Raw genomic sequence first — 13,083 nt, forward strand, 5'->3', positions numbered from 1 at the left:
GAGGTTAGTTATTATTAGAGTTACTCTATTAGGAATTCACACCCTGAGGCTGGTTGGTTATAGTTTGAAGTGCCCTAATCAGGAATCCATACTCCCCAGGTGGCTACTTAGGCATTTCAAGGATTTTTATTAAAATTTATACCGGAAGGTTCAGTAATTAGCAAAAGGGATGTTAGAAATAATTTTTTTTTTTTTTTTTTTGAGACAGAGTTTTGCTCTTGTTGCCCAGGCTGGAGTGCAGTGGTGCAATATTGGCTCACTGCAATGTCCACCTCCCAGGTTCAAGCGATTCTCCTGCCTCAGCCTCCTGAGTAGCTGGGATTACAGGCATGCACCACCACTCCCGGTTAATTTTTGTAGAAATCCGTTTTCATTGGTGAAATGTATGGTGTTCCAGATATATGGGAGGGTAGAAAGATTTCACAGTCTGATAACTCTTGTGTGAAAGAGGTGTAAGAACATCTGCCCAGGCCGGGCATGGTGGCTCATGACTAATCGCAGCACTTTGGGAGGCCAAGGCGGGCAGATCACCTGAGGTCAGGAGTTCGAGATGAGGCTGGCCAACTTGTTGAGACCCCGTATCTACTAAAAATGCAAAATATTAGCTGGGCATGGTGGTGCACGCCTGTAATCCCAGCTATTGAGGAGGCTGAGGCAGGAGGATCACTTGAACCCGGAAGGCAGAGGTTGCAGTGAGCTGAGATTGTGCCACTGCACTCCAGGCTGGGCAACAGAGTGAGACTCTGTCTCAAAAAAAAAAAAACAAAACACCGAACATCTGACCAGAGTATAAGTTTCATGAGAGCAGAGTTATTAATTGGCTTTATTCACACCTATATGCCCAGTGCTAAGAAGAGCAGTGCCTCATACATAGTAGACACTCAGTATATTCAATATGTGGTGAATAAGCTGCTGGAAAACCTAGCAACCGTCTACTTTCCAGGTCTAAGTTCTATTTGATTCTGTGTTGTTCATCCCTTCCCAATGCCTTCAATTCAATTTTTGGAAGCCTCTCCTGACAGATCTGAATAGAAGATTGGCTGATCCTGCTATTTGTATGGGAGTGAAGCTCCCATACAAGATGCTTTAGGCATGCTTGAAGACAGAGTGAGGATTTCCTCAAGCTTACATGAGCAGATGAGATGAGGTTTTTTGGGCCCACTTGCTAATATAAGTTTATACATTTGGAATAATTTGGACTAAGACTAACTTGCGGCCGGGCGCGGTGGCTCAAGCCTGTAATCCCAGCACTTTGGGAGGCCGAGACGGGCGGATCACGAGGTCAGGAGATCGAGACCATCCTGGCTAACACAGTGAAACCCCGTCTCTACTAAAAAATACAAAAAATAGCTGGGCGAAGTGGCGGGTGCCTGTAGTCCCTGCGACTTGGGAGGCTGAGCCAGGAGAATGGCGCAAACCCGGGAGGCGGAGATTGCAGTGAGCTGAGATCCGGCCACTGCACTCCACTCCAGCCTGGGCGACAGCGCGAGACTCTGTCTCAAAAAAAAAAAAAAAAAAAAAAAAGGACTAACTTGCATGGTAATCTACTACCTGATATCAAGGTCGCAGGGGCAGACGTGTTTAGCTTCCACTTACATAAATCAGTGGATGCTATTGATCTTTACCAAAATAATCTGACAGCTGCTGAAGGGCCACATAGGCTGAGGTTAATTTACAATACATGAGAGGGGCTGAGCACCATAGCTTACGCCTGTAATCCCAGCTTCTCGGGAGGCTGAGGCAGGAGAATTGCTTGAACCCCTGAGATGGAGCCTGCCGTGAGCCGAGATTGCACCCCTGCACTCTGGCCTGGGCGACAGAGTGAGATTCTGTCTCAAAAACAAATAAATAAATGAATAAATAAAAAATAAAATACATGAGAGGTGTCCAGGCCTCCTCATGTTATGTGAGACAGAAACACACACAATTTTGTATATTGGTCCCAGTATAAATTAAGGGTCCCATATCTCAAGGAGGCATCAGTATTGTACAGCAGCAAGGAGAATGAATCTGGGAGGCTCTCAGCAGAGATCAGAATCATGAGAATGGATGTTCTTTACCAGGAAGACCTTGTAGAATAAGAAGAGAGTTGGGCCAAGTAGGTAGACTTGGAAATCAATACTTAAAAAGCAAGGAGATCAAGAAGAAACCATGAAAGCTATAGATAATCGAAATGAGTGTGGTATCAGAGAAATCAAGAGAAGAGTGGCAAGGAGGGAAAAGGAGAGGGGAAAATGTGGCAAAGCATGCAACACAGAAAAGACTTGATCATGCTCATGAATGGCAGAGAAGGAGCCAGTACAGAGGGCAGTGTTGAACACATAGTAGAGGAAATGAAAGATGATGGGATCAAGATGCAAAGTAAAGGTTTGTTGAGTAAAGGCTAAGATGTCACTTTTGAAAAAAGGATCCTAGCTGGATGCAGTGGCTCACACCTATAATCCCAGCACTTTGGGAAGTCGAGGTGGGTGGATCACTTGAGGTCAGGAGTTCAAGACCAGCCTGGCCAACATGGTGACACCCCCGTCTCTACTAAAAATACAAAAAATTAGTTAGGCATGGTTGTGCGCACCTGTAGTCCCAGCTACTCAGGAGGCTGAGGTGGGAGAAGCCCTTGAACCAAGGAGGTGGAGGTTGCAGTGACCTGAGATTGAGCCACTGCACTCCAGCCTGGGTGACCGTGTGAGACTCCATCTCAAAACAAACAAACAAACAAGACCCTAAAATATAGTAGCTTAAATAAGATAGAGGTTTATTTTTCTCTGTCATGTAACAGTCTAGCCACTAAACTGGCATGCAACTTTGCACCACTAGTCACTCAGGGACCCACCTTCCTTCCATATTGTTGCTTCACCAGCTCCGCATGTTGAAGGTGGGTCAATGACACAGTCCTGTTCCAGCACGTGGGAAAGGAAGTCAAGCCAGCATTACATCAGAAAGGGACCATACACAGAGATTACTGCTAATAAATTCTTCTACTGTCAATACCTTTATAACATCATGCTAGCTGGTATTTTGAATGTAAAAATGTGTTTTGTATTGGTGAAGCTAGTGATTTGTTACACAGCATGATGAATATTAGAAACAGTGGAATTAGGCCAGGCACGGTGGCTCACACCTGTAATCGCAGCACTTTGGGAGGCTGAGCTGGGTGGATCAAATAGGTGAATTAGGCCAGGCATGGCGGCTCATGCTGTAATCCCAGCACTTTGGGAAGGCAAGCTGGGTGGATCACCTGAGGTCAGGAGTTTGAGAGTTCCAAACCAGCCTGGCCAACATGGTGAAACCCCATCTCTACTAAAAATACAAAATTAGCCGGGTGTGATGGCACACCCCTGTAGTCCCAGCTACTCGGAAGACTGAGACAGGAGAATCACTTGAACCTGGGAGGTGTAGGCTGTAGCGAGCTGAGATCCTGCCACTGCACTCCAGCCTGGGCGAGACAGAGTAAGACTCTGTTTAAAAAAAAAAAAAAGAAAAAAAATATAGTGGAATTAAAGGTATTCAAGGTATGAGGATTATCTATAATAGAAGACTTTCCTTATGTTTGCATGAACAGCAAATTTTGTTATCTGATATCTTAGGATGCTTTCTGATGCTTGATTCCTAAACTGTCCTGTGGTGGGATTTCTGTTTTTCTTTTTGAGAAGGGGGTCTTGCTCTGTTTCCCAGGCTGGAATGCAGTGGCACCATCATGGCTCACTGCAACCTTTGCCTCCCTGCTCAAGCGATCCTCCCACCTCAGCCTCCCGAGTAGCTAGGACTACAGGTGTGCACCACCACACCTGGCTAATTTTTATATTTTTTGTAGAAACGGGGTTTCATCATGTTGCCCAGGCTAATCTCAAACTCCTGAGCTCAAGTGACCACCCACTTCGGCCTCCCAAAGTGCTGAGATTACAGGCATGAGCCACCGCACCCGACCCTATGTTGGGATTTCTAATTCCATGGTGGTGACTAGAGGGCACATGAGACTGCTCCTGAAATGTGTTTGTCTGTCTTGCGTGCATCTGTTATTCAACAGCACCTAAAAAGACAAAGGAGACAGCTGAAATTCCACTGACTTTAAGGAATTGGTTATATTCACAATTCTTTGGTAACTACTGTTATCTACCTAAAAAATTCCACCAGTTAACTAAATATGCTTAGGTTAATTAACTGGGTGTAAGACAGCATAAAAGAGTCTGGGAAATGTGGTCTCCAGCTGCCATGTACCGAAGAAAAGTGCGATGGTTAATTTTATATATCAACCTTGAATGGACTAAGGGGTGCCCAGATAGCTGGTTAAACATTATTTCTGGCCAGGTTCAATGGCTCACGTCTGTAGTCCCAGCACTTTGGGAGGCTGAGGAGGAAGGGTCACCTAAGGTCAGGAGTTCGAGACCAGCCTGGCCAACATGGTGAAACCCCGTCTCTACTAAAAATACAGAAATTAGCTGGCTGTGGTGTGCACCTGTAATCCCAGCTACTCAGGAGGCTGAGGCAGGATAATTGCTTGAACCCAAGAGGCAGAGGTTGCAGTGAGCCGAGATTGTGCCATTGTACTTCAGCGTGGGCAACAGAATGAGACTCAAAAACAAACAAACAAAACAAATCCCAAAATATATTATTTCTGAAACTGTGAGGATGTTTCCAGAAGAGATTAGTGTTGCAATCTGTAAACTGAGTAAAGAAGATCAACACTCATAAATGTGGGTAAGCATTATCCAGTTGATTGAGGATTCAATGGAACAAAAAGGCAAAGGAAGTCTGGGCACAGTGGCTTTTGCCTTTAATCCCTTTGGGAGGCTGAGGCGGGTGGATTACATGAGGTCGGGAGTTTGAAACCATCCTGGCCAACATGGTGAAACCCCGTCTCTACTAAAAATGCAAAAATTAGCCGGGTGTGTTGGCATGCACCTGTAGCCTCAGCTACTGTGGAAGCTGAGGCAGAAGAATCGCTTGAACCCGGGAGGCAGAGGTTGCAGTGAGCCGAGAATGTGCCACTACTTTCCAGTTTGGCCAACAGAGTGAGTCTGTCTCAAAAACAAAAAACAAAAAACAAAACGCAGAGGAAGGGCGAACTCTCTCTCTCTGTTCTTGAGGTGGGGACATGCATCTTCTCCTATGTTTGAAACCTCTAGTTTAGACTCTGGAACTTATACCAGTGACCCCATCCAATTCTCAGCCTTTGAACTTGGTCTGAATTACATAACCAACTTTCCTGGTTCTCCAGCTTGTAGACAGTAGGTTGTTGGACTTCTATGAGCGAATTTCCATAATAAGTGACATCTATTGACCTTGTTTCCCTAAAAATCCCCAATACAAGGAGGCAAAAAACCATACATACATACATATGTAATCTTTTTATTTTTTTTTTAGGACACCTAAGAGTCTGTCATAGTATAAAGCTTTGCCTTTTATAGTGAAGGAAACAGTAGGCAAGGACAGAGATGAGTTTATAGATAGTGGGGTGGAAAGGACAGGAAATTGAAGGATTTTACTCCTGAGGGCCTCAGTTTTCCGGGAATTAAAAAAACCACATTTGTCTGTTTGCTTATTTTACCTGCATTAATTAGGATTTTTTTTTCTTTTTTTTGAGATGAAGTTTTTCTCTTGTTGCCCAGGCTGGAGTGCAATGGCATGATCTCCTGTAATCCCAGCACTTTTGGAGGCTGAGGCTGGTGGATCGCTTGAGCTCAGGAGTTCGAGACCAGCCTGGGCAACATGGCAAAACTCTTGTCTCCACAAAAAAATACAAAAATTAGCTCGAATGGTGGCACGTGCCTGTAGTCCCTGCTACTTGGGAGACAGGGGGAAGGATCACCTGGGTCCTGGGAGGTCAAGGCTGCAATCAGCCAAGATTGTACCACTGCACTCCAACCTGGGCGAAAAAACAAGACCCTGGCTCAAAAAAATAAAAAATAAAAGAGACAAACTGGATAAAAGATTTCTTTCTCCTGACAAAGTTTTCAGTCCATGGGGTAGATGGCATTGCAAAATGAGGTCATCTAGAGGTCCAGGTTTCTTTTGTGGTTCTGTCCTTCTCTAATGTGGTCATGGTATGCATGCCTGAGGCTGCGTCACCCTCACTATCAGGTCTGTGTCCCAGCCCATGAGCAGGAAGGAGATAGGAATCAGATACTTGCTGTGGTAGGGAGGAGGAAGGAGGATTAGCAGGTTCTGCAAAAACAGAAACAAAAGGCTGGGTGCAGTGGCTCACGCCTGTAATCCCAGCACTTTAGGAGGCTGAGATGGGCGGATCACCTGAGGTCAGGAGTTCGAGGCCAGCCTGGCCAACATGGTGAAACCCTGTCTCTACTAAAAATACAAAAAATTAGCTGGGTGTGGTGGTGCACACCTATAGTTCCAGCTACTTGGGAGGGTGAGGAAGGAGAATCCCTTGAACCCGGGAGGCGGAGGTTACAGTGAGCTGACATCACACCATTGCACTGCAGCCTAGGCTACAAAAGCAAAACTCCATCTCAAAAAAAAAAAAAAAAAAGAAAATTTACTTTAAAAAGTCATTTAGGTGGGGCCTGGTGGCACATGCCTGTAATTCCAGCACTTTGGGAGGCCAAAGTGAGAGGACTGCTTGAGCCCAGGAGTTCAAGCCCAACCTGGGCAACATGACAGAACCCCATCTCTACAAAATATTTTTTAACATTAGCTGGCTGTGGTGGCGCATTCCTGTAGTTACAGCTACTCAGGAGGCTGCGGGGAGGATAGCTTGAGCCCCAGAGGTTGAGGTTGCAGTAAGTCTCTGCACTCCAGTCCAAGCAGTAGAGCCAGACCCTGTCTCAAAAAAAAAAAAAAAAAGTGCGTGTGTGTGTGTGTGTGTGTGTATATATATATATATTTAAGAATTATTTAAGGTGGTTTACCAAGATGTAGACATGACAGATACACAGGCAAATAAAGAAATAAGGGAGAGAGTGAAAAAGGAGGAAAAATAGGGATATGACTAAAGCTAGCAAGGAAAATAGCTGCCATACATACTTAAGAAAGGAGAGCTGGTTGCTTTATTTTGGCTTAAGATCAAGTTAATTTATCCAGACTGCTGATAGACTTCTTATTTTATATTTCACTTATTAAATATTAAGTTTAGGTTTTTCTTCCCTACCTTCCCAGGGATTTGATGAATAAAGTACTAACTGGTATTGTGACTTGTATGTTATAATAAATAATCTGTCAATTTCAAATTTTTAAATAATCGAGAGAGTTTTGAACATTAAATGAAATTTTTTGGCAAGTCAGATATAAAATACACGAAAAGACAAAAAATGTGGCGGCTGTGCTATTCACCTTTCACATTTTGCCTATCTTTTTATCTGCAGTTTATAGAAAAGGCATTTTACTAAATTCAAAGTGAGAACTACTAATATCACATCTGCATATGACCTCCTTATTGTGGACGGGTGTCAGCCAAAGCAGTTAAGTTTCAAAATGGCTATACTGATGACTTTAACTCAAAAACTATATTCATTATTTGGTCATGTTTTGGTTGGATTACAATCTACAGAATGGGAAAACTTGCATCAGATTTCTAGTTCTTTCCAGCTTTAAGATACTATCATTTCCATCATCCTGTAAGATGTTATCTCTTTTTATGCATACTTTCTTTAAAGTCCAAGTCACTCAGAGAATGAGGTCATTATGCTGCTATTGATCTTGCTCACCATGGCAATATCAACACACAGAACCTAAATAAAGGAGCCTAAAATAAAAGTGCAAAATGTAACACAGCTGCCAATTTTAGAGAATTTTTCAGAAGTATCTCATTTGTAGTATAGCAGGAATCTCAGCTCCAGTCTAAGCCGGGTGTGTTGCTGGGCTCAAGCATGTCTGGGCATGTCTGGCAAACTGGTGAGGCAGGACTACAAGAAACCTGCTGCAATGGGGGCTGAAGCTGCTTCCTGGAACAGAACTCATTTTAGTGGAAGAGAGAATTAGAGGAGCCCTACAAGAAAGACTTAGTCATTGGATGGAGAGTAATAAATGCAGCGTGGGGTAGCTGTTACTCAAATCTGTCGCCAATCTAGGCCCATGAAAGCATGTCTGGATCCCTAAGAGAAACAGAGCTCTGAGTAAAAACATAAAGGGCTGTTTCACTGAAAACCATATGATATTGGGCACAAGCAGTCTGCTTCGGGGTTCCCCTAACACAATGATCTCCATTTCTTCTGACTGTACTATGACTTTGGCTGTTTGTTTGTATCCCAAATTTTGGCTGGGGCTGGTGGCTTGTGCTTGTAATCCCAGCATTTTGTTAGGCCAAGGCGGGCGGATCGCTTGAACTTGGGAGTTAGAAACCAGCCTGGGCAACGTGGAAAAATCCCATCTCTACAAAAAACGCAAACATTAGCCGGGCATGATGGCATGTGTCTGTAGTCCCAGCTACTCAGGGGGCTGATGTGGGAGGATGGCTTGAATCCAGAAGGTTGAGTCTACAGTGAGCTGTGATCACGTCACTGCACTCCAGCCTGGGCAATAGAGCAAGACCCTGTCTCAAAAAATCCGAAAGACTAAGTAAACACACACATACAAGTCCTGATAGGTGTCCGCAGTACCTAGAATAGCAGAGCAGGAGAAGGGGTCTTGTGAGAGGAGGATTTGAGTTAGTGAGAGACCCTTGCCCTTGTGGGACTCCCAGAAGGCTGGAGGTGTCCTGACTACCTTAGTAGGCTTGGTAGGTAGAAGAACAAATGAAATTCAAATTATTGTTGCTAATTTGACCCCATTAGTGCTATGGTTGATGAGTTTGAATATGACTCCTAATCAAATAGCTCTTATGCAATAGTGTGTTATTGGGCAACTTAAATTACCTATAGCATCCCACACTCACCAAGTTGGAAAAAAAGAACAGTAAAACAGTGATTCTTAACTTGTGAAAGACCAGTATTTAAAAAAAAAAAATTTCTGAACGGGCACAGTGGCCCACGCCTGTAAACTTGGGACTTTGGGAGGCCGAAGCGGGCAGATCATTTGAGTTCAGGAGTTCAAGATCAGCCTGGCCAACATGGTGAAACTTTGTCTCTACTAAAAATACAAAAAAAGGAGCCAGGTGTGGTGGCGCATGCCTGTAATCCCAAGTACTTGGGAGGATGAGGACAATCGCTTGAACCCAGGAGGCAGAGGTTGCAGTGAGCCAAGATCTCACCACTGCATGCCAGCCTGGGTAACAGAGTGAGACCCCATTTCCAAAAAAAAAGAAAAAATTCTGGTGGACCGGTACTTTTGTAAAATACAGTAAAAATGAATTACCAGTGTAATAAAATAAAATAACTGATGACATAGAAACTATTAACTCTAAGGCCAGGCGTGGTGGCTGATGCCTGTAATCCTAGTACTTTGGGAGGCTGAGGTGGGTGGATCACGTGAGGTCAGGAGTTCGAGACCAGCCTGGCCAACATAACGAAACCCTGTCTCTATTAAAAATGCATAAATTAGCTGGGCGTGATGGCGGGCGCCTATAATCCCAGCTACTCGGGAGGCTGAGGCAGGAGAATCGCTTGAACCAAGGGTGGGAGGGGGTGGGGGGTGGCAGGCGGAGGTTGCAGTGAGCCAAGATCATGCCACTTTGCTCCAGCCTGGGCAAAAGAGTGAAACTCCATCTTAAAAAAAAAAAAAAGTATAATCTCTAGTTTTTAAATATTTATTTATTTATTTGTTTGTTTGTTTATTTGAGATGGAGTCTCGCTCTGTCGCCCAGGCTGCAGTGCAGTGGCATGATCTCCACTCACTGCAAGCTCTGCCTCTTGTTGCTCAGGCTGGAGTGCAATGGTGTGCTCTTCACTCACCACAACCTCCACCTCCCGGGTTCAAGCGATTCTCCTGCCTCAGCCTCCCGAATAGCTGAGGTTACAGGCATGTGCCACCATGCCTGGCTAATTTTGTATTTTTAGCAGAGATGGGGTTTCTCCATGTTGGTCAGGCTGCTCTTGAACTCGTGACCTCAGGTGATCTTCCCACCTCGGCCTCCCAAAGTGCTGGGATTATAGTCATGAGCCACTGTGCCCGGCCCTTAGATTAGTAATTTTATGCAGACATAAAACTACTCTGTCAAGTTGTTATAAAAGTTTATGAAAGCTACGTTTAGTACTTATCTCGCCACAAACCAGGAATGCACAGTTTATGAATGGGTACTGAGCTGAGGAGCGACTTTGGTCCTCTGGACCATCAAACCTGTCACCTGATGCTGCCAAAAGAAACTCTGTCACACAGAGGTTCTGCCTGTAGTTCAACATTTCAGTTACTTAAAATTTGAGAGTGAAATAATGACACCTTGTCACTGTGGTTATGGAGGAGAGTGGCCTTGTTCTAAGGAGATGCATGCAGAGCAGTGATGTCTGCAACTAAACCAAGAGGAAGACAGGGAAACAATCCAGTGACGGGAAACATAATTTTCTCCAAAATGCCAATTCCCAGATAGTTCATTTTAGTTTTCAAGTATAAATACCACAGCTGAAATATTCGTTTGTGGCTTTGATACTTGCCATTTCCATGTGTCTAATCTCCGTTTACTTTTCATTCTTTTTTTTTCCTTAATAAATCCTTCACTAGAACTTTTCATGCTTTTCAGCCCATCTCCTATACATTAGATTCTACAGCTGTACAATATAATCTAATCATATCACACCTTTATTAAAATATCTCAGTACATACCTGTCAAAACTTTTTTTTTTTTTTTGAGACAAGGTCTCACTCTGTCACCCAGACTGGAGTGCAGTGGTGCTTGGCTTGCTGCAAGCCCGGACCTCCCCAGGCCCAGGTGATCCTCCCACCTCAGCCTCCCATAGCTGTGTGTGCCACCATGTCTGGCTAATTTTTTTTTTTTTTTTTTTGAGACAGAGTCACAGTCTGTCACCCAGGCTAGAGTGCAGTGGTGCAATTTTGGCTCACTGCAACCTCCGTCTCCCGGGTTCAAGCGATTCTCCTGTGCCTGGCCGATTTTGATATTTTTTATAGAGATAGGGTTTCGCCTTGTTGAACTCACCTTGAACTCATAATCTCAAGTGATCTGTCTGTCTCAGCCCTCCACAGTGCTGGGATTACAGGCATGAGCCACTGTGCCTGGTCCCCAACATCAACTTTTTATTCATGACCTTCTTCAATCTAATATTTAACTATTTTTAGCTTTCTTGCCATGATTTCTTATGGTTAATTAACCTTATCATGAATAAATGTTGATGCTTTTCCAGGTATTGCTTCTCGGTTTGAGTTACCCAACACAGAATTCTGTTCACTCTTCAAAATCCAGCTCAAATTAATGAAACCAGATATAGTTATTGTATGTCTTACTATACACTTTGTTGAAATCCTACATTTTTCATAAAGCTTTCCTTGATTAACTCGGCTAAACATAAACCATAATTTCCAGGGCTTAACACAGTATCTGGCACATACCCTTGTTGGGGCTCAGAAAATGATACCCCAAAGTATGGTGCTTTGGCATGCTGAGTACTTTTGTCAGAGGTGTTCAAACCAGAGCGACTCCGTCTTGAATACAGGCTAGGTAAAATAAGGCTGAAACCTACTGGGCTGCATTCCCAGGAGGTTAGGCATTCTGTCAGCATGAGATAGGAGGTCAGCACAAGATACAGGTCACAAAGACCTTGCTGGTAAAAGGATATGATAAAGAAGTTGACCGGCCGGGCGCGGTGGCTCAAGCCTGTAATCCCAGCATTTTGGGAGGCCGAGACGGGCGGATCACGGGCGGATCACGAAGTCAGGAGATCAAGACCATCCTGGCTAACCCGGTGAAACTCCGTCTCTACTAAAAAAATACAAAAAACTAGCCGGGCGAGGTGGCGGGCGCCTGTAGTCCCAGCTACTTGAGAGGTCGAGGCAGGAGAATGGTGTAAACCTGGGAGGCGGAACTTGCAGTGAGCTGAGATCCGGCCACTGCACTCCAGCCTGGGCAACAGAGCGAGACTCCGTCTCAAAAAAAAAAAAAGAAGTTGACCAAAACCCACAAAAATCAAGATGCGATGAAAGTGACCTCTGGTCATCATCACTACTCATTATATGCTAATTATAATACATTAGCATGCTAAGAGACACTCCCACCAGTGCCATGACAGTTTACACAGGGCATGGCAATGTTGGGAAGTTACCCTGTGGTCTAAAAAATGGAGAAACCCTCATTTCCAGGAACTGCCCACCCTTTTCCTGGAAAACTCATGAATAATCTACCCCTTGTTTAGCATATAATCAGGAGATGACCGTAAAAGTGGCCAGCCAGAAGCCCTCAGGGCGGCTCTGTCTATGGAGTAGCCATTCTTTTATTCCTTTACTTTCTTAATAAACTTGCTTTCACTTTACTCTATGAACTTACCCCAAATTGTTTCTTGTGTGAGTTCCGAGAACCCTCTCCCAGGGTTGGATTCCCACTTTGTGTTTTGTTTTGTTTTCTTTGTTTCTTCTTCTTCTTCTTTTTTTTTTTTTTCTTTTTTTGAGATAAGGTCTTACTCTATTGCCCAAACTGGAGTACAATGACTTGATCACTCACAGTTTACTGCAGCTGCAATCTCCTGGCTCAAGCTGTCTTCCCACCTCAGCCTCCCAAGTAGCTGGGACTACAGGTGCATACCACCACACCTGGCTAATTAACAGACAAACAAACAAAAAAATGTTTTGTAGGGATGGGGTTTCACCACATTGCCCAGGCTGGTCTCAAACTCCTGGGCTCAGGTGATCCCCCTGCTTCAGTTTCCCAAAGTGCTGGGATTACAGGAGTGAGCCACTGCACCTGGCCCCCATGCCGAGTACTTTGAGCTAAAGGAGACTGGAAAGCCTGAGAAGCAAAGTATCTCACTGAACTTCTGTCCTGCTGTCTCCCATCCCTCTTACTCACCCTAAGCTAGTCATAGAAGCCAGAACTCCTCTCCCCACAAAGCAAGCCATGAAACCAAGAAGGGTCACTCTCTCCCTTCTCATTTGAAGACTCCCATTCCAGAGAAGTCTGCTCTATACCTGGGTGGAAGGAATGCTACACAGAAAGGTGAAGAAGAATCTGAACAGACAGGCCTTGCTGGGTTTCCACACTCAGTCTATTACTATTAGTTCATTCTCTTTTTGTACACTCACATTTCTACATGGATG

Source organism: Chlorocebus sabaeus, chromosome 11, assembly GCF_047675955.1.
Source record: "Chlorocebus sabaeus isolate Y175 chromosome 11, mChlSab1.0.hap1, whole genome shotgun sequence".
NCBI lineage: Eukaryota > Metazoa > Chordata > Mammalia > Primates > Cercopithecidae > Chlorocebus > Chlorocebus sabaeus.